The sequence below is a fragment of the Crocuta crocuta genome, unplaced genomic scaffold, assembly GCF_008692635.1.
Source record: "Crocuta crocuta isolate KB4526 unplaced genomic scaffold, BGI_CrCroc_1.0 scaffold226, whole genome shotgun sequence".
Taxonomy (NCBI): domain Eukaryota; kingdom Metazoa; phylum Chordata; class Mammalia; order Carnivora; family Hyaenidae; genus Crocuta; species Crocuta crocuta.
This window is the reverse complement of record NW_027530997.1, coordinates 138,632-164,873: the sequence shown is the minus strand read 5'-3', so window position 1 is coordinate 164,873 and position 26,242 is coordinate 138,632. Positions and strand designations below refer to the sequence as shown.

General features: G+C 39.3%; 1 long non-coding RNA gene across 1 annotated transcript in view; it reads right to left on the bottom strand.

The window, feature by feature from the left end:
- The window catches only part of LOC144236867 (uncharacterized), a 20,783-nt gene extending 5,989 nt beyond the window's left edge, over positions 1-14,794 (bottom strand). The window contains exon 1 of the long non-coding RNA XR_013336670.1: positions 14,669-14,794. This is a non-coding gene — a long non-coding RNA (uncharacterized LOC144236867). The remainder of the gene's footprint in view (positions 1-14,668) is intronic.
- Positions 14,795-26,242: the final 11,448 nt, after the last annotated feature.

Below are 26,242 nucleotides of genomic sequence, written 5' to 3'. Positions count from 1 at the left end.
TGACTGACTCAACTAGTTAGTGTCAGACTCTTGATTTCAACTCAGGTCACGATCTCACTGTTGATGAGATCTAGCCCCATGTGTCGATCTCTTTGCTTTTTCTCTTCTCCTCTCTCTGCCCCTCCCTTGTTCTTTTTCTCTCTCTCTCAGAATAAATAAATAAAATCTTTTAAAAATAAAATAAAATTTTTATATGAAAACAATACCTTAAACAAAATCAGAAGACCAAAAGAAGCTAGAAGAAAATATTAACAATGTATGATGAAAGATTCATATATATAATATATAATTAATGCATACAAATTAATAAAGACATACAGAATCAGTTAGAAAATAAGTAATAGATATGAGCAGATAATTCAGACAAGAGGCTATACAGAGGGTCAAAAATTATGTAAAATTATGCTGAATGTCATTGGTCATCAGAGAAATGCATATTAAACTAGTAAGATATCATTTTTCACCCATCAGATGATAATTTAAAAGATTGATAATATGTTAGACACATTCAATATTAGTGGGAGTACAAATTGATACAGACTTGTCGGAGGGTAGCTTGGCAATATATCTATTAAATTTAAAATATATTTCAGGGAATTTTGAGTTAATATACGTATCTTCCTGCCAAAACCTCAGTTATTAATAGTTTTTTTTTAATATAAGTCAGTGAGTCAAATATTCTGAATTTCAAGAAACAGATACCAGAAAAGTCGCTTTATTTTTTTTTCAAAATAACATTACATGTTCATATAGTACACACTCTGATTTCTTACCACTCAGATGGTAAGATTTTCCTCTTTAGCTATGTCCATGGAGCAGATAGTTTCAAGTTTTGAGGTTTATCACCTTGGCTATGACTTGGTGACTCATTCTCTTGATCTGACTCACTGCCCCTCTTTTGAACAAAATGATAGGCAGTAATGAAATCCAATAACAGCATTTCCTTCCTCATTTGGAGTACTAAAGGCAGCTTCCTCTATTCCTTAGCAAAGGTATTACAAAGTAGCGGGCATGGAAAGATCCTTAAGATATGAGGCAAATGCATGGGAAAAGACTTAGAAAGACACTTCTCATACTGATATGCAGTGGAAGAAGATTGCCATGGTATGTCAAAGGGATGTTGAAAGACATCATACAATCTATCTATGATCACATAATTTACATAAATTATCTCCTTGGACTGGAACAGACTAAGTCTTGCTGTGCCATTCTGCCCTAGTACAGTTTTGTAAGTCCATTTGGTGTCTAAGTAAAGAAATATTGTGGTAAGAATGGCCAAGAAGGGCTCTTCCTCAGGAATGTCCCTAGCACCTACATATATCTTAAACTCAGCAAGTCATTCTCTAAGAAGCTGTCATAAAAAAACATTTGCACATGTGTCCAAAGAAGCAAGTATACAAGTCGATGTTCATTGCTTCATTGTTTCTGGCAGTGAAAAATTGCATATGGCCTATATGATCATCAGTAGAAAAAAGGATAAATATATTTTAAATGTGGGCCTTAGGGTGGCTCAGTCAGTTGAACATCCAACTCTTGATGTTGGCTCAGGTCATGATCTCATGTTTCATGAAATCAAGCCCTGCATTGGGCTCTGTGCTGACAGCATGGAGTCTGCTTGGGATACTCTCTCTTCCTCTCTTGCCCTACCCTGCTCATGATCTCTCTCTCTCTCTCTGTCTCTAAATAAATAAATATATAAAAATAAACTTTAAAAAATAAATAAATTTTCTTTGTGTTATTTTATAATGAGAATATCTTTGTGTAATTATTGTGTAATTAAACAATTTTTTAAAGCACTTATTTTTATAAAGGAGAGAGAGGTTAGTTAAGATTAAAGGAGCTGTTGGAGGATGCTTGACATAGCCACAGAGAAAAGAGGTAGGAGACGGCCTGAAGTGAGGATCTGAGGGCAGAACTTGTAGGATTCATGCATTCATTTTGTTTTGTTGCCAAAACTTTTATTATGCACCTATTATATGGTAGGCATTGGGAAAGGAATATTCAGAGATGAAAACTATAATTTCCTGCTCTCTAAAGGTTCACAGAGAAGTAAGCAGACATTTATAGTGCAGTGAGATAAGACCTACCTAGGTCTGGTGAATCAGAAAAGTACAAAGAGGGGGAAGAGGCTAGCCGCGTCCATCCAAGTGCAAGACTTGGCTTTCTGCTTCCCCCAGGGACCACCATGACCCTGTATGTGGCGTATATGTTATGTCAGGAATTATAGGACTTCGGGCAAAATAGGATCTGTGCTGGGGTTGGGCAACAAGATCTCCTCCATAGCTAACAAAATGAGCTAACATGAAATGGACAGCAGGATTTTAGTCCTTTAACCACCTCTCTCCACCATTACCATGCAACTTCTATGATACTTCCAATTCCTTTAACAGAAAAAAAATCTTTCATTATTAAAGATCTGAAATTTTTAATGCAATTGCTATCTGAAAGCTATTCATACTAAAACATATATAATCAAACTGTAGGCAATAAATACAGAACAAATTAATGAAAGACCAAATAAACAAAAGCAGATCCTCCCAAGTTATAATAGAATGGAAAAAAAGTAACTGCAGTAGCAGATTGATATTTTGATAATAATTAATTTATTTTTCATTTTCTACATTTCCTTTTTGCTTTGTGACCTTTTCCTCCACTTCGGGCAGCAAAGAGTAGTTGCTTCTATAGCCTTGGGGAAGGAAGGTCAAAAACAGACAACACAGAACTAGAGTCCATTTCTCTCAACTTTTGAGTTTCAAACTAGATTTTTAAAATTCCTAGTGTAACCAATTGGCTGCAAGAAAGAGTTTTGAGGATCTAAAGCTAAAATTAATGCTGTAAACATTTCATTTTGAAGGATGCATGATATCAGAACTGGTTTTCCTTCCTGTATTAGTCTGCTAGGGCTGACTAATATACCATGAATGGGTGGCTTAAACAACAGAAATCTATTTTCTCAGAGTTCTGGAAACTGGACATCCAAGATCAAGGTGCTTGGCAGGGTTGCTTTCTGATGAGTTCTCTCTTCCTGGTTTACAGACTGATGCCTTCTCAGTGTGTCCTCAAAAATGGTCTTTTTTCTGTGTGTGTGCCTTCTTGGTATGTCTTCCTCTTCTAATATCAGCACCAATCCTATTGGATTAGGGTCCCACTATCATGACCTCATTAAACACCAATTACCTCCTTTAAGGTTCTATCTCCAGAGACAGTCACAGTGGGGATTAGGGCTTCAACAGATTAATCTAGGGGGAGGGGAAAGGCAGCACACAAGTTGGTCCATAACACTCCCTCCAACTTGTTAGAGGCGCTCTGTCCAAAACAAGTATCATGTAATTAAAATTTTTCTAGTAGCCATATTGTTTCAAAAAGTAAACAGAAATAAGTAATATTAATTATAACACTATCTTTTATTTCAGCATAATCTAAAATATTACCATTTCAATGTATAAACTATAATGAGATATTTTTTGATCTTCATACTAAGTCTTTGAAATCAGTGTGCATTTTCGCTTTCAGTACATCTCATTTTGAACTAGCTACATTTCGAGAGCTACTAGTGGCTATTATTTTGGACAATGTACTGTTAGATAATTCTCTAAGCTGAAGAGAGAGGTCAAATAGAGCAAGAGAGAGTGGTTCCAAGATATGGCTGATGTCCCAGGAGAAGGGATTGAGGAGGAGTCATGATCTGATAGAATTCCCAGGTAAATTCTGGGAATCTGAGAGCAGAAGGACCTGTGCTCACTTCTCAGGTGGGGACATGGTAAATAGGAAAAGGTAGAAATGGCAACCAGATGTGTCTAACACAACCCCCAAAGTCTCCAGAATGGCACATCCAACAATTTTCCAATCCCTAAGAAGGCTGAGGACATGGCTCTGGGAGAGTCATCACAGTCAGGGAGCCACAGGCTTCCAGGACCAAAGATGATAGGAGTGTCATAGACATAGCCATGAATGCAGCCTGGAGGGCCATCAGCATCCAAGAACCCAACACTTTACTCTATATACCTACAACTTAGATGCCACTCTGGGGAGAGAGAAGGGAAAAGGGAAAATTCTAAATTCATGGAGTTTACCAGAAATGATGAAAGAAACCAGAAATATGCTTATCTGCAGTCTACTGAACCATATTTCTGCTATCAAGCAGAATGGATTCTTGAAATAGAAATTTAGATTGAGTTACAAGTTTTCAAGTTCAGTTTTGTCAAATCAAAACATAGGTCTAGCTTCCCTGAACTCTGTGCAAGAGAGAACAGTAATTACCAGGAGTATGAAACGGTCCCTCAAAGCACAACCAGCAGCTTTAAAGCCACCTGGCAAGAGCCATGCCCAGCTTAGCAGAAGGAATATTGGCCTAGGAGGAACACCACGGCTAAGTCTTTGTGTGCATAATTCATTTTGACTTGGCCTTTTATTTTCCCCCTTTCACACCTATTTCTTTTCTACAGTCTCCATACTGACTCCCGGAATTGTCCCTTCCTCTTTGTGGGTGCTCCTGGGAGAACAAGGAATTAGCAGGGGACAGTTTTACAATTCTTGTGAAATTGCTGGAGTTTGGCACCTGAGATTAGAGATGTGTCCTAACACAACAGAATTTCTCTGTCTAGTGCTCCCTTTGATTTGATTTGCTTCTCCAACTTATACTCCCAGCTTGAAGATTCCAGGTTTGTGGCTGGTTTTCTGCTTGCAGACCTTGTTAAGACCTTTTTTCCAGGGACAGACTCCCGGGGTACCCAATTCAAGGAGGCATTCACTCTGGTTGCCCCTGAGAGCAGGTACCTTCTTAAGTTTTGCGTCCCACCTAACTCACTGCCTCACCCTAACGTAGGCCCTGTCACTTTCTATTATCTAAAAATAAAACAGCTTCCAGCACCTGGCCTCTCCTGTGGTCTGTCTTTGTGGGCAGCCTTGTTGTTCACACTTCAGTGTTCCAGGTCTCGCCCAAATACCCACATCCCTCTGGAACAATGAAGAAATTGCAGCACAGCAGCAGATCAACCCTGGGTAACATCCACTGGGTGGGATAAGTAGAAACTGCTGGGTGAGCTTTCTTTTCCCCTTTAAATCGTACAATTTGGACTAGAAGAGACTTTAATAATCATATAATTTTATGTATCTGCTAATATTCAGGATTTTGAGACTTTATGTTTGTTTTACTTTAGAGATTCTCAGAAGTGCTTTTAACAAAGGTATTTCTGTAATGGATGATTTAGGGAGGAAAAGTCATTCCCAGGACCGTTACCTGTAGGAAAGACCGTCATATTCATACAACCAAGTCAGTCCTAAAACTGGAGGTTCCAGCAGTCAGTGACACAATAATCAGAGCATTGGTAATAAAAGAGTCATAACTAGACCAAAATGTAGTGGAACCATTTATGTTCCTGTGTGATTGGATTCAAGCAAATATCTCCCTGCCCTTAGGGATTGGATGGGACCAAAAGAAGTATTAAAATAAATAATTCAAAGTTAATATTATGAAATCTCCAGAATATCAGTTTGAAAGAACCAAAATAAGTCAAATAGAGTATGTAATTCTATATCCATGCTACATTAGAGACTGACATACTATTGCTCAGGGAGTCTAGTATAGCTGTTTTCCTCCAAAGCCCAGCAACTGGGCTCTATATTTAGCTAAGTAAGTTTCTCAATCCTAGGAAATCCATTCAAACAGGACAGTAATGAGTGAGCAGTTTTTTAAATATGTATCTACTCGTATATTATGATCTAATAACATTCAGGACTTGCAACCTTCAAAGCATTTTGTAATTACTTGATAAAATATCCTTCACCATCCACCTGAGTCAGTAAATAACATTACAACATTATATTGGTGAGGATCTCATACACAGACATTAGTGACTCATCAGCAGAGCCAGGTTTGGACCCAGTAATTCTGGATCCTCAGTCCAATGACTACTGCGTATGGACTGCCTCACTCCCTCTTCCAAGAAATGAGTCAATTAACTAATCTGGTGACAGAAACATCATTTTATTCAAGTTTTACCTAATTCTATAAAGACTAAAGTGTATCATACTATAGCCATCAAACAGAAATGTTTGAATTTGTGTTTATGTACACTTTAGATATATATGTTAAATTTCTGTTGCATAAATTTATTTTCAGTTATTCCAGATTTCCAAAAAATATCTGACCTTCCATAAATATTTTTAAAGAGGTAATTTAATTCAAAACATTAAAGAAAACTAGTTGTAAAATAGCATCATAATTAACTTCAAGAAAACAAGCTTAACAGACAGTCCAGAGAAAAATCATATGCAAGGAGGACTGCCAATATTTGTCAAGTAATGAAATTCTCTGTCTTCCAAATTTTCTAAATTATACTTCAGGGAAATTAGCAAATATCTCATCTGGAAACTTGCCAATAAATCAACCTAAAGATTATTGCTGAGATTCTACCTAATAAAACAAACTAGTGCTTATGTTCCTGGTGTTTTATTTTTCTGCTCCTAAGTGAACAGGATGACGCAGCTTCTTAAATAAATTCTGCTGGCGTTTCATTTCCTTTGGAGCTATCAACATTATTGTCAAATGATCATATGACCTAATTTAAAATTTTAAATAAAGTTGGCATTTCATTTATAATATGCTGAAGAGTGTTCTTATTAACTACAAATTCAAAGCATCATGAAATGAAATATAAAATGCCATGGTCTTATTTATTAGCCATACAGCAGAGATTTACTACTTTCTCTTAACTGTATTGTTTTTCATCCAAATCAAAGACACATTCAGCTTAGTCATCAGAAAGGTTAAAAAGACGGAAGTTCCTCTGGCCAAGAGTGAGCAATAAAGTGAATTTTAAAATATGATTTAAAAACAGGGACCCATGTTCAGGTTGATCTGGCTAGAAGTCAAATACAGGAGGACTTCCATTTCTCGGGACAGCTGCAGCTTTTCTCTCACATTTATTTAGCGTCAAGCATTATGTTAATACAAGAATGTATAAGAGCAAACCAAAACAATAGCAAGGAAGCCTATTGTATATAAAATAGCATTGTGTCTCTTATTTTAAAATCAGTGCAAAATTAAGGATAAGAATGAAGACCTAAAGCAGCTTTTTATCAATTAACTCAAGGGCAAACACTTGAAGAGTAACTGGGAAATAAGGTGAATCAATTCTGTGTAATAAATTGGAACTCTAGGGTTTTTTTTTTTTAAAGGCACGTCTATCACTGATTTGTTTGCAGAGCGAAGTGGGTTTTCTGCAATCATAGAATGAGTGCAACTGTTAAATGTTATCATTCAAGGAGCAGAGTTTCTGTCCTAAAATCCAAGGCTGTTTCAGCTCTCCCTTGGTTGTGTCTGCGAAAAGTCACTGTGTCACCCTGGCCAAGGAAATTAACATGTCTACATCTCATTTTGCTTTTCTGTAAAATGTTGGTCTCCCAGACTAGAAAAATGTATTCAACAATAATTATAAAAGGCTTTGGAAGCCTGGTGTACTAGTTGCATGCTAATAATAATGATTACAAATGAGGATCCTTCAAAAGAAGTTTAGAGAAAAAAGGAAACTACTTTGGGGTTCGCTTAAGAATGATTGAGACCCAGAAAGAAAGTGATTCAAATGTTCATAAGCAGCTAGGGATTTAGGGGAGAAGACTCTTCTTTACCTCATTTCAAAAATCTACATGGGAAAAACAGAACATAAAGGGAATTATTTATGCCGTAAACAATGATGCCTTCTGCTAATGCTAGTGCGCGCGTGTGTGTGTGTGTGCGTGTGTGTTTGTTTAAAATGACTAAATTTTAGTTAAGATTATATTTTAAACTTTTTTGGAAAATCACCTCTATTCTCATTGTGACTTTGCTCTTTTTGACACATCATTATTAGTTCTCATAATTTCACAAAAATTGTTATCATAACAGGAATATCAATATTAATTAATTCCAGTTAGAGAACTATGCAAAAATAGTTTCGGATTGAAAGAGCATGGACTTTGGAGTCAGACAGACCCACGTTAGAAAACTGGCTCTGCCACTTGGTGGCTTCACGGCTTTGGACAAATTACTTAACCTCCTGAGTCTCAATTTCCATGCCTGTAAAACAATCAATAATACTTCCTGCACTGGGCTGTTGTGAGGATTACATAAGCTTACATTTGAAAAGTAACCTATTCAGAGCCTGGCTGTCCATTAGTCAGTTAAAGATAGTAACTATTCTATTCTAACTGCATGCTGTACCTACCTGAGCCTGAATGATCCCATTTGAGGGAATCTTGCCCAGGAGTTGATTGGTGTTTTGAAGCAGATCAAGACTTCTGTCACTGCAAGTGCTATCAATAACTCTTAATAACTCTTAAGGCACAGTTGTTCTTTTCATGATAGATTCTAGATTAGTACTTATGAATTTTACATGGGATCTGCATTTTGTAAGTTTTCTCAAAGCAGTATCATTTGTGTGTGTGTGTGTGTGTATAAATATACACGCATATAATAAATACATGTATGTTTTTCTTTTTTTGGTAGAGAATCTCTGACAGCCTGTGGAATATTTCATTATTTTCAAGATGTTAAAGATAGGAAATCTGAATTTAACAATGTTTCTTCACAGATGAGGAAACCAAGGCCCAGAGAGATTGGGTAACTTGTCCAAAGTCACACAGTGCTAGATTGTGAAAACTCTACCAATCCAATGTTCGTTTAGTGCCTTTAAATAAAACATAAAAGGCAATAAAACATATTGCTGCTTTGGAAAAAAAAAGTTTTCTGGTCAGAGATTTTACATGTCCCCATGACAGAAATCATGTGTTACCATTTTGTCCACACAGGGGTTAGCAGAATTCTTTGGAATAGCGAGTGCACAATACAAATATTTCAAATGAATTAATGGATTTTTCTTAAGACTATAGTGTGTGTGTGGCTTTTTCTTTTGGGGAGTATAATTCAACAAAATTGGATTTTGTTGTGTATAATGGTTACAAATTATATTAAGTTTATGATGACATAAGCAAATGAATAATGGAACAGTTACCTGGAATTTTTTAAAAGTTATGTGGCATTTTATAAAGGAAGACTGGCTGCCAGCATGGATGATACATACTAAAAGCCCCTATTCTAAAGAGTGAATGTATGTTTCTGTACTTAAATGGAACAACTGCCTGAAAATTTTACTTTTCTTTTCCTGTCTACATTGAGTCTTAGACTATGTGTCTGTGAGGTCACATATCTTGATGAAAACAGGAAAATAAGATAACCATCAAGATGTTGATATAATCACAGCATAAATGAAAAACTAAGCATACAACTGCAATCAGAAAAGTTATACCTATTAACTTGTGTCACAATATTATATTTACATAGTAAATTCACATAGTAGAGCCATTCCAACTGCTGCAATACTGCACAGCCTCTAAAAGTCATGATCTTGAAAATAATGTGGCAACATGAAGAAAAATGTTTGTGTTTTAATAGTTCAGTAGGAAATCAGTATTCACTGTGACACAATTTTATAGAAGAGAATTCTGCACAGGAAAGGGACAAAAAGGAAATATACCAAAATAATAAAAGTAGCTGTGTTAGGGGGTAGCAATATGAGTGCTTCTTTCTTATCCCTAGTGGTATTACCTCTGTAACAAAAAAAGAAATTTACAAGTGCAAAGAAAATGAGTTCTATAAAAGAAAGTATAGTAAACATCTGTTATTTGTAGCAGTCCCAAATTTTTTGAAACCACCCCACATTTTGATAGTTTGCCACATGTGACTTCTGTCTTCCCAGGGTAAATTCTAAAATTAAACATTTCCTGAGGCACCTGGGTGACTCAGTTGGTTAAGCCTCCAACTCTTGATCTTAGCTCAGATGGTGATCTCAGTTCATGGGATTGAGACCTCATCAGGCTCTGCACTGACAACACCAATCCTGCTTGTTTCTCTCTTTCCCTCTCTGCTCCTTTCCCATTCGCATGTCTGTATGCGTGCACGGTCTCTGTCTCCCTCTTTCTCTCAAAATAAATAAACTTAAAGAAATTAAACATTTCCTAATCTCCCTTGCCTCTGAGTCTAGGGTGAATTTCTAGAACTTAGTTTTCTGACTCTCAGTTGCACATATCAGAAAATACCTGAAGAACAGACAAGGTCCAGATAGCCATTCTGCCAGCACAGGTGGCTTCAGTGTCATTGTTCTGGGGACAACAGTGGGAACTGTAGCTTCCCCATTGCAACAAAGACAGTTAAGTTCTAGAATTGGTGGCAGCTCAGCCTAGCACCTGTTCCTCCAGCCTTTCCAATGATTACCTGGACTTTTGGATTTCCCTTAATAAGTCCCCTCTCATTTAAACGATCTGGAGTTGATTCTTTTGTCTACACCTAGGAACGCTAACAGATAGAAAGGCTAACAAAACTGGAATTCACCTAAGAAAAGGTGAATGAGGGGGTAACACAATTAATGAGAAGATCATTCTGAACTTCAAAAGAACACTGTGATCAAATAAAAGATCTTTAACATTTAAAGACCATGTAGAAGAGAGCTCCCCACTGATCAAAATATGACATGTAATGTGAGCAAGAAATAAACCTCTGTTATGAGGTTTATTATAACCCACTGAGACTTGTGAGTTAATTTGTTACCATGGCATAGCCATGATAAATACACAATGGAATCTAAAATGAGATGTATTTAATGATCAAAATAAATATATATATAAATTTAAAAGTTTTGTATGGTTAGAAGACATTTTATCTCATAAAGCTACATCAAAGAATGGATTCAGGATTCGTCATCATTCTTCATCAAGTAAAGATATCAAGGTTCACCTGAAAGCAACAACAAAAATGTAGCACATTATTTTTAAAAAAAGTAACCATTATAAGAAACCTTAAATATTAAATGATCTTAAAAGCAACAGATAGGTTATGCTTTTCAATTCTCACACTACAAAAGGTAGAATTTGTGATGCATATTTCCTTAGAAGAATCCTCCAAAAGCCATGTACAATAATTAAAAAGCAAACCATATTTACTTATTGTGAGGTTCTTGATTGTCTGCAGCAAGAAGTGTGAGAAAATTGCTAACAGGATTTGTTGAAATTGCTTCCAGCAAAACTAAAGGAGACGTAAATGCTCCTCTCACTTGAAGACATTCATTAATGTCTGCTTGCTTTTGCAGCCCTTTTCCTTTCCAAATGTCTATCTGGACTCTACCACAGTAGTTTTTTCTATTCAGGAGTAAATGACCTTTATTTCATAAAACGTATGATGTTCTTTCACCCAGAATAGCTACTGACACAGTTATTTTTTGTTTGTCCATTATAATCTGCACCACCCTGACTGCACTAAGTGATCTGGGCCACTGAACCAACACTGGCAGAGGGAAACATCATCACAGTTCTGTGGTTTGAATATCCCCAGTGTTCAAATGCCCTAATAAATGATCCTCTACTATGTGTTAAAGAGTGTAAAGGGTTTTTGTTTTGTCTATGGCACAGAAGATCAAATAAGAGAAAATGAATTAAAGTAGGAGACAGATTTCTATTGGACATAAAGAATTTCCAGACTGCCAGAATGAAAAAAGACCGGAATGGATTATTGAGGAGGAATGCCTGGTCTTTTGTCACGTACTTCATTAAGAAAGACTAACTTTTCTCAAAGGCAGAAGACTAAGTCAGATACTCATTCACAGTCCTTTCTCCTTTTGTGGTTTTATGATCATAAAACTAATAGCACATCAGAATTATCTTGGTTTCTCTTGCTTTCATTTATATCATTTATTGTCTCTCCTATTTGCCATTGACTGGTATTGCTGGGGGATGATCTATGCCCCTTCCCTGCCAAGTGAACACACACACGCGCACCACAGAAGGAAGGTCAGATAATCCTGAACTCGAGCATTCCCACAGACAGATTTCAAACTGTATGACTGTAGTAGAGGAAAGAGGCTCACCGTTACCCTCCTTATCGAACCGATTCGTCCCTGAGCACGGTCCGTGAGCATAGGCCTCACCAACGAGCCTTTGAGGTTGTTCCCACATGGATGTTCCCTTGAGCGTCCTCATAGACACTTTGCCTGTCATCATACCCCCCCGTTCTCCCCTTCCCCTACTATACTTTCACTTTGTTTCTCCCTCTGTGTGGTCCCCACCTTCTCTCTCCAGCAGTGGCCCTTCGCCAACAACAGCAAGCTTTTGTCCTCTTCCTGTGACCTGGATGTCCTTTCAGTCTCTGCCATAAGCAGAAGTCACAACTTTCTTTGTTCTACTTGTTCTTGCTACTGGATTGGAGAAGAGGGAAGGTCTGTGTACTGAAGGTAGACATGTGGTCAGAAGGACATGGGCTGGTAAGATTTCTTTTCTATTTCTTCCCCCACCCCTGCTTTGGCAATCTCATTTAAAAATTCAGACATCTTGCATCAGATTGTTAATTTTCTTCCAATACTTCTCAACACATCCATATATGGGAGTCATATTCCCCTTGCTACTATAATTTAGGACTTTATCAGTCAAAAGAGTACCACCTTTCTCCCAACTTTGTATAACATTGCATGGCCCTCTTCTATAGTCTTGGGACTAGCCATTGCCCTCTTCTAGAAGTCAAAGGCAAGGCAACCACACATGTGTAAGGTATTATGTAAGCTGCAGACGTCAGCAAACTATGGCTTATGGCCTGTGAGCCACATCCAGCCCACTGCCTATTTTATAAGTAAAGTTTTATTGGGCACATCCATGCCCATTAATTTACCTATTATTTATGACTGCTTTTGCTCTACAACAGCAAAGTTGGGAAGTTACAGCAGTGACCATATGGTCTGCAAAGACTAAAATATTTATGGCTCCTTATAGAAAAGTTTGCTAACTCCTGATAGAGTGTATCATATTTACAAAGAAGGCCACCTCAACCTGAAAGATTGCTCTGAGCTACTGACGTAAGGGGTTCGGATTGTTTCTTCTTTCTTTCTTTGAATAGGAGATTTATGCTTTTAAGAAGTTGGTCTTTCATTTTTCTTTGCCTATATCCTGCAGGCCCTCATTGTAGCTAAAAGAGTTATCGTGTTTAAAATGACAGACTCTATCAAATCAACATTCATCATTACTAAATCTTTAACTTAGATGGGCAAGTTCATAAACTTAAAACCTGGTAGTGTCTCTCGACCCCCTTCCCTCATTTCTCTATCCACATCCAGCTAGTCACTAAGTTCTATTGAGTCTGCTTTCTAGATGTCTCCAGCACTAATCCCCCTTTCTATACCCTACTTAAAGACCTTCTCTTTTACCTAACTGTATCAGTGGCCTCCTACGCACTCTTCCAGCCTCCAAGCCATCCCACCACTACAAAGTCATTCTCATTGTATGCACAGTGGTCACCCACCCTCCCTGAAGCCCTTACCACAGGTATAGCCTCCTTCAATAGGCACTAGTCATTCTCACCACATGCATACTGCTATTCTCAGGATTAGGGCTTCTAGATCATTAAAGAGCACCACTGCTTACCTAGTCATGCAAGCCAGAAACCTAGGAACCGTCTTTGATCTGTCATTTTCCTTCATACTCCACGCCTAATTAATCAGCAAGCCCTGTCAGCTCTACCTCCTAACATTTACAGTCATTCTAACAGAGATAAAGAGTTAAAATGACACATTCCTAGCCCGTTAAGAATCAGCTGAAAAGTAAACACTGAAGTCACACAAGCAGCAATCAAAAGATGACCTTTTTTTATTTTTTCAAAAATTTTTTTTTAAATTTTCTTTTTGAGAGAGAGGGAGAGACAAAGCACAAGCGAGGGAGGGGCAGAGAGACAGGGAGACAGAATCTGAAGCAGGCTCCAGGCTCTGAGTTGTCAGCACAGAGCCCAATGAAGGGCTTGAACTCAGAAATTGTAAGATCATGACCTGAGCCCAAGTCAGACACGTAACTGACTGAGCCACCCAGGCTCCCCAAGATGGCCTTTTTTTTTCTTTTTCTTTTTTTTTTTACAAATAGTTTATTGTCAAATTAGTTTCCACATAACACTCAGTGCTCATCCCCATAAGTGTCCTCCTCCATGCCCATCCCCCCTCCCCCCCACATCCATCGGTCCTCAGTTTTTGTCAGCATTCAAGAGTCTCTCATGGTTTGCCTCTCTCCCTTTCTCCCACCATTTCCGCCCTTCTTCTCCCCCTTGTTCCTCCGTCAAGTTCCTCCTAATCCTCCTATACGTGCAAACATATGATATTTGTCCTTCTCTGCCTGACTTATTTCGCTTAGCATAACACCCTCAAGGTCCATCCATGTTGCTACACATGGCCAGATTTCATTCTTTCTCATTGCCATGTAGTATTCCATGGTATAGATAAACCACATCTTCTTGATCCATTCAGGATGTTTTTTAAAAACTTTTTTTTTTTTAGTTTTTTTATTTTGAGAGAGAGCATGTGCACACAAGCAGGGGATGGGCAGGGAGAGGGAGAGAGAGAGAATCCCAAGCAGGCTCAGAGTCTGACATGGCTTGATTCCACGACCTGTGAGATCGAGTCGGATGCTTAACCAACTGAGCTACCCAGGCCCCCTAAAAAGATGACCTGAAATCAGTAAAAGAGCTAACACTGATGACTCATGCCATCTGCAGGTGAATGCATCCTAAAATTGTGAACTCGCAGCTAGAGAGCCTTCCTACTGAGTCACAGGCTGTATGGGCCACCTGAGACCCCCGTGCAGGGTGGAGAGCTGCCTGCGGAATACTCACAGAATGGAAAGCCAGGGTGGAACACATGTGTGCAGCAGGCAGGCAGATCTCCAAGAGCCAGGAGGAGGGAGACGGTGGAAGAGCCTGCTGGCAGGGCCAGCACTGATCATGCATGCCGGCAGTAAGTCTGACAAGTTCTGGGAGGAGTGATGATGAGGAAAGACCAGGAAGTCACAGGAGAGAAGATTCCCCTCCTCCAACATTCTCTACATTTTTCTGCTCTTACTCCATTTAGCTTATCCATTAACTAGTGGTGTGGCTGCCCCCGGGAGACAAAGTTAACAATCCACCTGGGCAATCCTGGTCCCCCACTTTCAAAAGACTATTCCCCCAACACCAGCTGCAGCTCTTCTGGGATGCTGATGGGCAGTGTTTTACTTTTAACTCCAGAAGGCTCTAAAATGGGTCAGAATAACACATTAATTAAATTAATTTTAAAACCTGTATCCAAGGCTAAAAATTCTTTCTATATTCTCTTTCCCTTCCCAAAATATGTCCAGCCACATTGTCCAATGTAGTTCATCAAAGGTCTGGCAAAGAGATAAAATAACAACACAAACATTTTCCAATCATAAAAATGTCATCAACATACAAAGTCCCAAATTTAATCTTAACTGCCTTTTTTAATGAATTTTCCTGGGAGGAAATTGAAGTTAAAAATTAAATTCCATGCAAATTAGTCCAAAGATTTCAGAGGTCAAAAGAATTAAAATGGAAAATCATATTCTCTTGCACTTGTGAGTTAAAGATCCAAAGAAATTGAAGTCCAGACTTCACCCTCTCTGATTTCTTATTTCTGCCTACTCTCAGCTAGAAGGGTCTTTGCTGCCAAGTAGAGCTGGGGTGTCTTTGGCAGCTACAAGCTGGGCTGTCTTCTGTGGTATGGATATAGATCCTTTAAGGCGCATACTGACTGCGTCTCCAGGATGTCCTGTGTTTAAAGGCTCTAGGACTTAACAGAACACAAAAGACTATCACAGCACTGGCCCCCAACCCACCAAATCTAGAAAAACAACTCAATCCTGTTTTCACAAGTAGAATGATGTTTCCAGAGCCCAGAGTTAGGGTCACTAAAGACCCTAACAGAAGGGCACCTGGGTGGCTCAGTCAGTTAAGCATCCGACTTCAGCTCAGGTCATGATCTCACAGTTTGTGAGTTTGAGCCCTGTGTTGGGCTCTGTGCTGACAGCCTGGAGCCTGTTTCAGATTGATTGATTGTGTGTGTGTGTGTGTGTGTGTGTGTGTGTGTGTGTGTGTGTGTATCTGCCTCTCCCCCGTTTGTGCTGTGTGTGTGTCTCTCTTTAAAAAATAAATATACATTAAAAAAATTTTTTTTAGGGGCGCCTGGGTGGCTTAGTCGGTTAAGCGTCCGACTTTCGCTTAGGTCATGATCTTGCGGTTCGTGGGTTCGAGCCCCGCGTCCGGCTCTGTGCTGACTGCCAGCTCAGAGCCTGGGGCCTGTTTCAGAGTCTGTGACTCCCTCTCTCTCTGCCCCTCCCCTGCTCATGCTGTCTCTCTCTCTCTCCTAGAATTAAATAAAACATTAAAAAAAAAATTTTTTTTTAAAGACCATAGCAGAGATTCAGTAGTATTGGACAAAAGGAAGGGAGATCAAGAAAATATCTTAGTTTAACCTCTTCATGATGCCAGTGAGTCTAGGCTAGTTTTCTGAAGTCACAGGTCTCTGAATTTACACTGAATCAGGGTCAATCTCCCAGCTGGTAGTTCATTTTGACACTATGTAGCTTCATCTAGGAGTGGTGCTGGGGCTCTGCTGATTGTCTTTTTAAAGATAGTAGCATCTGGGATGTTACAATCTTGCAAAGTTAGAAATTTGCCTTGATGGCAGCCCAAATCACCAGGCTTTATTTGACATTCCCTTGCCTTTCTGCATGTTCATAATCTCCAATTCCTATTTTCCTTTGGCTCATGTTTCTGGCATCCCAATGCTGAACTAAGTGTGGGCTTCATCAACAACCCATGAGCAGGCCTTTTTGGTCCTACACCACAGGAAGTGCTTCTATAGCTTCTTGCTATTAAATTGCTTAGGATTATAAAATCTGTCTAGGAAAGAGATTTTTGCATAGTTGTCATACTTGATTCAGCTGGAGAATTACTCTTAGATTCCTGAACTAGATAATCATTGATGCTTCAGAGCTTATGTTTCTCATGGTCTGTGGGAATCAATTCTTCCCCATTGAGCTCCTTGATTTGCTGTTTCCTCCACTTTGGTATATTCCAGGCCTTGAACAGCATTTATGTCTGGGACATCTTTAACTGATGTACTAGTATATGCCTATACTGCTTCATTCCCCTCTGCCATTACCCTGCTGCTGCCACAGAGGCTATAGATGTAGAATCTCTAAAAGTTTAACCTACTTCTTTTTTTTTAATATTTTTAATTATTTCTGAGAGAGACAGTGTGAACAGGGGAGGGTCAGAGAGAGAGGGAGACACAGAATCTGAAACAGGCTCCAGGCTCTGAGCTAGCTGTCAGCAGAGAGCCCGACGTGGGGCTCGAACCCACAAACCGTGAGATCATGACCTGAGCCAAAGTTGGAGGCTTAACCAACTGAGCCACCCAAGTGCCCCTTAACCTACTTCTTAAATTGAATCCTCTCCTTCTCTAACACACACAAGGCTAGACTTGAGAGCCTTACTTCCTTTATTTTCTCTTTGCCTTCTGGTCCAGAAAATAGCTTGTCTAGCATATTTCTCTGGCATTTGATGTATAGAGGTCTACCTTGGTGAGGAATATGAAATCAGTAATTTCTAAGGCTACCAAAAGCTACCCATGTAAGCAAATCTTGGCCACCTTCTCCCACCCATGTTGAATAGTTCCACCTGGAAGATATTTTCCCATCAAATCAACATCTAATCTTGGCTTGAGGGCACCTAGGTGGCTTGGCTGGTTGAGCATCCAACTCTTGATCTCAGCTCAAGGCTTGATTCCAGGGTCATGGGATCAAGCCCCACATCAAGCCCTGTACTGACAGCATGGAGCCTGCTTGGAATTCTCTCTCTCCCTCTCTCTCTGCCCCCACCCCCCAAATAAGTAAATAAACTTAAAAATATATTATAATCTGGGCCTGGACTCTTGATTATTATTCTAGCTGCCTCCCATTTTTATTTCTCATCTCTGATGAGCCTTCCTTTTAATGCCAATTCCATAAATTTCTCTGACATGTGTCTTCAAGGTATAGGCAAGACCTACTTGCCACCTGTATTAACTGTCTGTCTCTGAATCAAACCCATATAACAAAGACTTGAGTATATTATGCTTATTTGCCTGGTCTTCCTCTCTCAAATCTGTCCAAATTCTTTGTGACTACTTGGTGGAACGACCGCAGTCTTCAAAAGATTATTCTTCAATGCTTTTAGTGGATTCTTCATCTGCTCTTTTCAGAGGAGCCTCTCAATTTATTCTTGATTTTGGTTTCTTATGAGCAGGGACTCAGAGATTTAGCCTCTTTTGTTTTTTAATGGGTCTAGTCATGACTCCTAAACTACTAGTTATTAAAAAACATCTTTACCTTTTCTAATACCCTTGCTATGAATAATCAACCCTTTGTACACCTCCTACTCCTTTTGCATATATCCATTTTTGTTGCCAAGAGCTTATGTTGATCTTCCTATATGTCCAGTCCCTCCACTGAGCTCTCATTCTGCTTCTACTGTAGATTGTTTGTGTCCTCCCCAAATTCATTTTAAATCCTAATGGCCAATAAGATCGTGTTTGGAAGTGGTCATCTTTGGGAGGTGGTTAAGTCATGAAGATGGAACTCTTGTGAGTGAGCTTAGTGCCCTGACAAAAAAGGCCCCAGAGAACTCCCTTCTACCATGTGAGATCAGTGAGAAGATGGCAGTCTATGAACCAAGAAGCAGGCTTTCACCACACAAAATTTGTAGTGCCTTTATCTTGGACTTCCCAGAAACCAGAACTATAAATTTCTGTTTTTATAAGCCACCCAGTCCATGGCATTTTGTTATAGCAGCCTGAACAAAGAAGGTTTCCTTTAAAAGTCTTTGCTCTTACAGTCAGACTAAAGCATAATTTTCAAATTACCCCAACTTCCCCTTTATTGCCTGAAGAAACTTCATTACTGGGGATGGAGGGTCCAGGCACAGGCCTTTGAGTTGTTTTTGTACCTCAATCCCCCAAATGGCACATTCTCTTTACTTTAAGAGTTTCTATTCCTGTATGTGAATTTATTAATAAAATTTAGCATCTTTTTATGGGTGAGATTCACAGTTGGGATCTCCAAAATCCGTAGCCATGGTCAGGACTGGTGTAGTAAATCCAGAGCCCCTTGAAGCTACATGATAAAGCTGATTTTTAAGTCTATGGACAAGGCACATGAATATTAGTTGTGCCACAATTTTCTTTCTTGGGCTTAAAATAATATAAAGTATAACAACATTTCAGACAGCTGATCTAGCACTGCACACCTAGAGCTGACAATGATGATATAAAGCCAGAACCTTTTCTACCATCCAAACTATTGTCATCTCTTGCATGGATCACTGCAATAGTTCCCAACTCATCTCCCTGCCACCATTCTTACTCCCTAATATTCGTGTGGCTTGTCCATCTTCCACATAGGTGCCAGAATGACCTTAAATAAGGTCATTAAAAACTTATATGTAAGTAAAAAAAGTTTTTTACTAACTTATATGCTAGTAAAAAAATACTATCAAGAACTGAAAAGATAACCCATAGAATGGGAGAAAGTTTTTGCAGATCATATGTCTGATAAAGGCAAAGTATGCTAAATATAAAAAGAGCTCTTACAACTCAACAATAAAAAGGTGAATAACCCAATATAAAAATGGACAAGGACTTAGGTAGACATTTCTCCGAAGAAGTATACAAACAGCTAAAAAGCACATGAAATGACTCTCAACATCATAGTCATTAGGGGAGTAGCAAATCAAAAGCACAAGGAGATATCACTTCATACCTACTAGGATGGCTATAATCACAAAAACAAAATAACAAGTGTTGGCAAGGATGTGAACAAATTAGAATCTTCATACATTGCTATTTAGAATATAAAATGGCTCTTTTTCACAGCAGCTTCTTTGGAAAGGAATTTATTACTTCCTCAAGAAGTTGCACACAGAATTACCAAATGATCTAGCAATTCTACTCCTAGGTATATACCCAAGAGAAATGAAAACATATATTCATACAAAAACTTGTACACAGATGTTCATAGAAGCATTATTCATAAAAGCCAAAAGGTGAACTAGCCCAATTGTCCATGAACAAATGAATGGATAAAATGTGGTCTCTACATAAAATGGAATATTATTCTCCCATGAAAAGGAATGAAGTACTACTACATGCTACATGAATGACCTTGAAATATTATGCTAAGTGAAAGAAGCTAGGCACAATAGGCTCCATAATTCCACTTATGTAAAATGTCCAGAATAGGCAAATCCATAGATTTGAAAAGCAAATTAGTATTTGCCCAGGGCTGAGGAAAAGGAAGTAACTGCTAACAGGTACAAGGTTTCTTTTTGGAGTGGCAGGAATGTTCTGGAATTGGTGGTAATGGTTGCACTCATTATGACATGCTAAAACCAATGAATTGTACACTTAAAAATTATCAAGTTTGTGTTGCATGAATTATATCCTTTTTTAATGTCTATTTAGAGAGAGAGAGAGAGAGATCCCATGTGCATAAGCGAGTGCATGCAGGTGGGGGAGGAGCAGAGAGAGAGGGTGTGAGAGAGAATCCCAGGCAGGCTCTGCACTATCAGCAGAGAGCCTGACCTGGGGCTTGATCCCATGAACCGTGAATCATGACCTGAGTTGAAATCGAGTTGGACACTTCACCGACTAAGCCACCCAGGCACCACATGAATTGTATCTTAATTTTAAAAAATACTAGTTAGGAAAAAACCTCAGACCATGATCTCCTACTGGTTAAACTCTTCAATGACTTCCTATGGCACCTGGATAAAATTGAACCTCCTTACTTAGCCCTACAAGGCCCTATATGATATGACCCCTGCCTGCCTTTCTTATCTTATCCCCCATCACTTCCCTCACACCCATCCTACATTTACATTGCAGTGCAGGCTAACTGGCTTTCCACTCTGGCTCTGGTCTCTACACTTAATCTTCCTCTGGAGTAGAGTATTCTTTGCCCAAGGCTTCCCTCACCATCCCACCACTGCCTATCATATTACCTTGCATTATTTTCATCACAGCACTTACCACTATCTGAAATTATTTGTTTAACATAAATTCTCTGATAGCAGAGATTTTGCCTGCCTAGTTCACTGCTATCACTCAAGTTCTAAAATGATGTCTGACATAGAGTAGATGTTCAAAATATATTTTGAATGAATGAATGGGACCTAATTTGTGTACATTGGAAATTTAGACATTCTGATGGTATTTGGGGGTTGTCAGAGCTGCACTGATTTGAATGAGAACCTCAGGGAGCCCCTTTGAGGCCAGGTGTACAGTATCTAGGGAGGTAAGAAAGAAACAGGAGGAGTGGAGAAATGTGCCTCATCGTCACTTCCAAATACCCAAAGACAAAATTTTGTGGAAGCCATGATAATACTGGTAATACTTCATTGATGAAGTAAGTTCATGAAATCAGCTATAGAAATCTTGTAATTCACAGTTCTGTTTATTCTCTGAGAGGAGACTGGGGGCATACATGCTTGAGTACACTGGAGGACACCAAAGGGAGGATGGCTTATGAGACAGCACTGTGACTATCCCTGTAATTGCAGCTCAGCCCAGCTTCTGGCTGGCACTTTGATCCTAGAAGGGACAGTAATAAAGACCACTGCTTCTGAGCACAAAGCACATCTGCTTTGGGCCCCTGGAATAGGGTAGGCCAGGAAAGAAGGGTGGTATAATGGCCATTAAGAATGGGATTAAGGTGATACCTGGGTGGCTCAGTTGGTTAAGCGACCAACTTCAGCTCAGGTCATGATCTCACAGTTCATGGGTTTGAGTCCACCGTTGGTCTCTGTGCTGACAGCTCAGAGCCTGGAACCTATTTCAGATTCAGTGTCTCCCTCTCTCTCTGCTTCCTACCCCCAACCCCCATTCCCTGCTTGTGCTTTGTCTCTCTCAAATATAAACAAACAAACAAACAGAAGAATGGAATTAAAGAGTAAGCATGAATATGCCTGTGCTGGGCCTCAGGGTAGTGGGAACCAGAGGGCTGACCTCAGGAGTGTAAGTGAGGATGATGAGAGCCAGGAAGACACCCTGTGAAGCAGACACCCTAAAGTTTCTGTGAAGGATCTGAGGCCTGGGATCTCCATATTTTGCTAGTACAGACTGAGCCACACGATGCTGTGTCATCAGTATGACCTAGGGAAATGTGGTTACACACATAACATAGGTGACAACGCTTATATTCCCTCATTCAAATGGGGAACATATTCTGTTTTTATCCTGAGATCATTGATGAATCATATATGACATAAACTAAGTGAAAGCAACATTGGGGGGAGGGGGGAATCCATCTGTCCCTGTATATTTTTGTGAGTCTAATCATTAGACAAAAGGAAATGCTTACCTCTAAATTAGGCCAGGTGGAAAAAGGGTATAAAGATAATTTAGATTTAGATGATGAAATGAAAAGAAAACTTACTGAGGCTGGAAAGAAAAGGCTTGGAGGGATGAGAAGGTGCGGTGGAGCAAGGAAATAAAAGGCTAGTTTGGAAATAATAACAAACACTGTAAAATGAAAAGAATAGAGATGTAAGCTTGAAAACGCTTTACTTGAAATCATTTTGAACAGTTACATATAAAGTATTGAAAATAAGTAAAAATGATTTTTAGGAAGGCTTAAATATAACAAAGTCAGCAGAACAGAATGTGGCCCAGCTTACCCAGACTCACCGAGGTGATATCTAAGGATGTCTTAGATTGTGAATTAAATGCATTTCAGGCTGTAAGAAGGAACCTGGTGCGATTCGAATTTCCAGAACAGCCTGCTGGGTGGCTTCCACTGTCAAGCTATCTTGCACACTCCGTTGCCTATCTAATCTGCCTGAAACAAGCCTGTAATCACTATAACCTTCAGCACCATCCGCTCTGAGCTCTGCCTGGCTCTCTGGTCCCACCTTATCTGCTCTGTCTTCCTTCTTCCTTCTTTCCAGCACACGGCCCTCTCCCAGACCTGTCTCTCCGCTCATCCTGCTTCTGGACCTTTGTCCAAGATGCTGCCTTGGTCTGAAACATATGCTGTCTCTTGTCTGCCGGGCCAGATGACATCCTTCTCTCCAGGTTGAGCTTCCGTTTCAATTCCTCCATGGATCTTTCTTGACTGTTCCTTTCTTTGAACTCCTAAAACACAGTTGTTTAACTATATACTGCTGTATATTAGGCATTATTCTTTGTTTTTTGAGAGAGAGGGAGGGAGAGCACATGAGTGGGGAGGGGCAGAGCGAGAGGAAGACAGAGGATCTGAAATGAGCTCTGCACTGACAGCAGAGAGCCGGTGCAGGGCTCAGACTCACAAACTGAGATCATGACCTGAGCCAAAGTCGTGTGCTCACCCAAATGAGCCACCCAGGTGCCCCGTATTAGTCATTATTCTTTTACATGTTAGCACCAGGAACTGGAGGAAAGAGAAGAGAGAAATTAATAACATAGAAGTATGAAATCCCCATTTTAGATTCCAATTTGGAGGTGGGACTTTGGCAGAGGATAGGGGAAGTACAGCAGAGTAGTCCCAGAAGCCTTTGGTACAAGAAAGGAAGCAGAGACAGTTGTAATGAGCATCCTGCTTTCCATATCACTTGACAATAACATCTTAAGTTTTAAGTTCAGCATCATGAGGAATAAGAAATTTAACCCGTGAATGTTCTAGATAACAGAAGCTTATCATGTGAATTACTGGGTCCTATTCCAGACTTACTGAATCAGAATATCTGAGGGTGGAGCCCAGCAATCTGGGTTTTAATAGCACTCTAGGCAATTCTGATGCACAATAATGTTTAGAGAACCAGTGCTTTAGAGTATAAAACCTTAAACACTACTCACTGTATAAAACTATTTCTTTAACATATGACATACTTCCTTGCCTTCTGGAACAGAACAGGCTAAACACAAAATGTTCCTTTCTTGTGGGGCCAAAGCTACCATGACGAACGTTACTTCTTGCCCAGTGTCTTTGTAACAGGCAGCACACTAGACAGAACACTCGGGCACCATGCTGTGAGGGCCCCAGTCTACCAGGTCATCTCACTAAACAACCCTCAGCAACTGTCATCTGAGTCCACCACCTGGGCCATTATCTACAGCTTGGAGCTTTATGAAAACAATATAGACTAACTGAAACTAACTGAATCACAGTATAAAAGAAAATGCACACAGTTCACTAATTATACCCACACCAAGTAGTATAATGAATAATACTGCAGAGAGGTGTTTTATGGGTATAATTAGACATATTCCAGTGTCTCTTCACTAAAGAAGTGGTGAAAGTTCTTAGTCAACTCTTGGGAGATGTTTCTGTTCTCAACTGTATTTCACTTATAATCTAGGCTTTACTGATCTTCCTCCAAGTAACACTATTTTTGCTACACACCAGTTTGCCTAGGAAAACTCCTTCCTTACAAGTCATTAAAAATTCTCAAAATCATGGGGCTCAGTCCATTGAGCATCCAACCCTTGATTTTGGCTCAGGTCATGATCTCACAGTTCGTGGGATCAAGCCCCAAGTCAGGCTCTGCCCTGACCCCACAGAGCCTGCTTAGGATTCTCTCTTTACCTTCTTTCTGCCTCTTTCTCTCTCTCTATGAAAATAAATAAATAAGCTTAAAAGAATTCTAAAAATCTGCGTCTTCATTTGCTCAAAGTTCAGATTTTACTAAGGTATCTCCCTGGATGATGACTATGGGGGGGTTAGCTTTCCTTGAACACATTGTGCTGACCTGCGACCAGCTTCTTACTGCTGGGGAGTGTCCGCTTTTCCACACTCACACCTTTGGTGTACCTCCGACCAGCATCTTTGTGCTCTGCCTCTACTGAGGCCTTCAGTGAGATTTACATCCAATTCAGTTCCTTTTGGGAAGAAATAACTTCCAGCTGAGTCAAAACTGAGCAAGATTTCCTTGGATTTGAAGGTAGATGCATATGAAAATTTGGCAGATACTGTCCAAATGCCCCTCAGAGGGGTTTACCAATGTTCCCCAGAAATGTAGTATGCCTGTTTGCCCACAGTCTCACCAGCAGAGACTGAAATTTCTTTTTCCTGTGGATGTCATGGTGTCCTGTGACATCTTCACATAGTAGTCGCCATTAGAAGAACTTCAATCATCTCTCTTCAGATGCTGACCCTTCTTGTTTTCTTTTTCTATTTAATTCAAAGAATTGAATTGAGAACTTACTTTGAAACTAGTTCTCACAAGTATGAAATCACAGAACTTGCAACTTGGCTATGATATTTCTCATGATCTCTGTTCTTTTTCTCCTTGAAGATGAATCAAGAATTTTAAAATCAGAAAGAAAAGAAATTTTTAAATCATCTAGCACCTATTTCTATGAGACTTTGGAGTTTTGTTGTTATCTATCTCCATATTCCAAGACATCCCTTTATTTCCATTCATAGAAAAGCATTGTAATTTATTGGGAGTCAAAAGGCTCCCTTACCACACAGTACTGTCCTATTACTCATTTCTAGAACAGCTGAAGCTCAAAAGTTAATCACTAATGCAGAATGTTAATCATAGGGGAAACTGGGTTGGGGGTCAGGGAGAGTATGTAAGATCTTTCTGTACTTTCTGCTCAATTTTTCTGTAAATCTGAAACTGCTCTAAAAATAGATCTAATAATTTTAAAAGTAAAAAACAGAATAGGTTATGTAAGAAAATGTTTTTGTAAATGAGAAATGCATGCACAGAAAACAAGAAGACACATTTTATGAAAGCAGATGCAAAGTGAAGACACTCATTTAATACATTAGAGTGATGGTCTTTGTGGGCAGTGATAATGGACGTGGAGTATGGTGAGAAAATGAAATTAACAAACTAAGAGAGGGACATTGCATGGACCAATGAGGATAGCATGCCATGAACTGAGAATGATCAAATTTGTCCTATGAACTTGAAATCTAAATTAAAAAAAAAAAAAAAGTAGTGGTTCTCAACTTGAGCAGAGAGGTAGAGTTTAGAGAGATTTTATTTTATTTTTTTATTTTAGAATGGGGTGGTGAGAGCAAGGAAGAGGGGCAGAGAGAGAGAGAGAGAGAGAGAGAGAATCTCAAGCAGGCTTCACACTCAGCATGGAGCCCAATGTGGGGCTCAATCCCACGACCCTGGGATCATGACCTGAACTGAAATCAAGAGGTGGAGGCTTAACCAACTGACTGACTGAGACGCCCCTAGAGAAATTTTAAAAGAACACACATGCTTTAGTCCCATTTCAGACCCAACTTGAAGCCCAAGTATGTACATTTTGCAAAAGTTCCTATATTAGCCAGGACACTTTTACTTTAAAAATCTCAACTCAAATATGTATAAGGAATAAAAGGAACTGTATTGGCTCATGTGGCTCGGAAGTCTAGGTAGTAGTCTAGCTTCAGG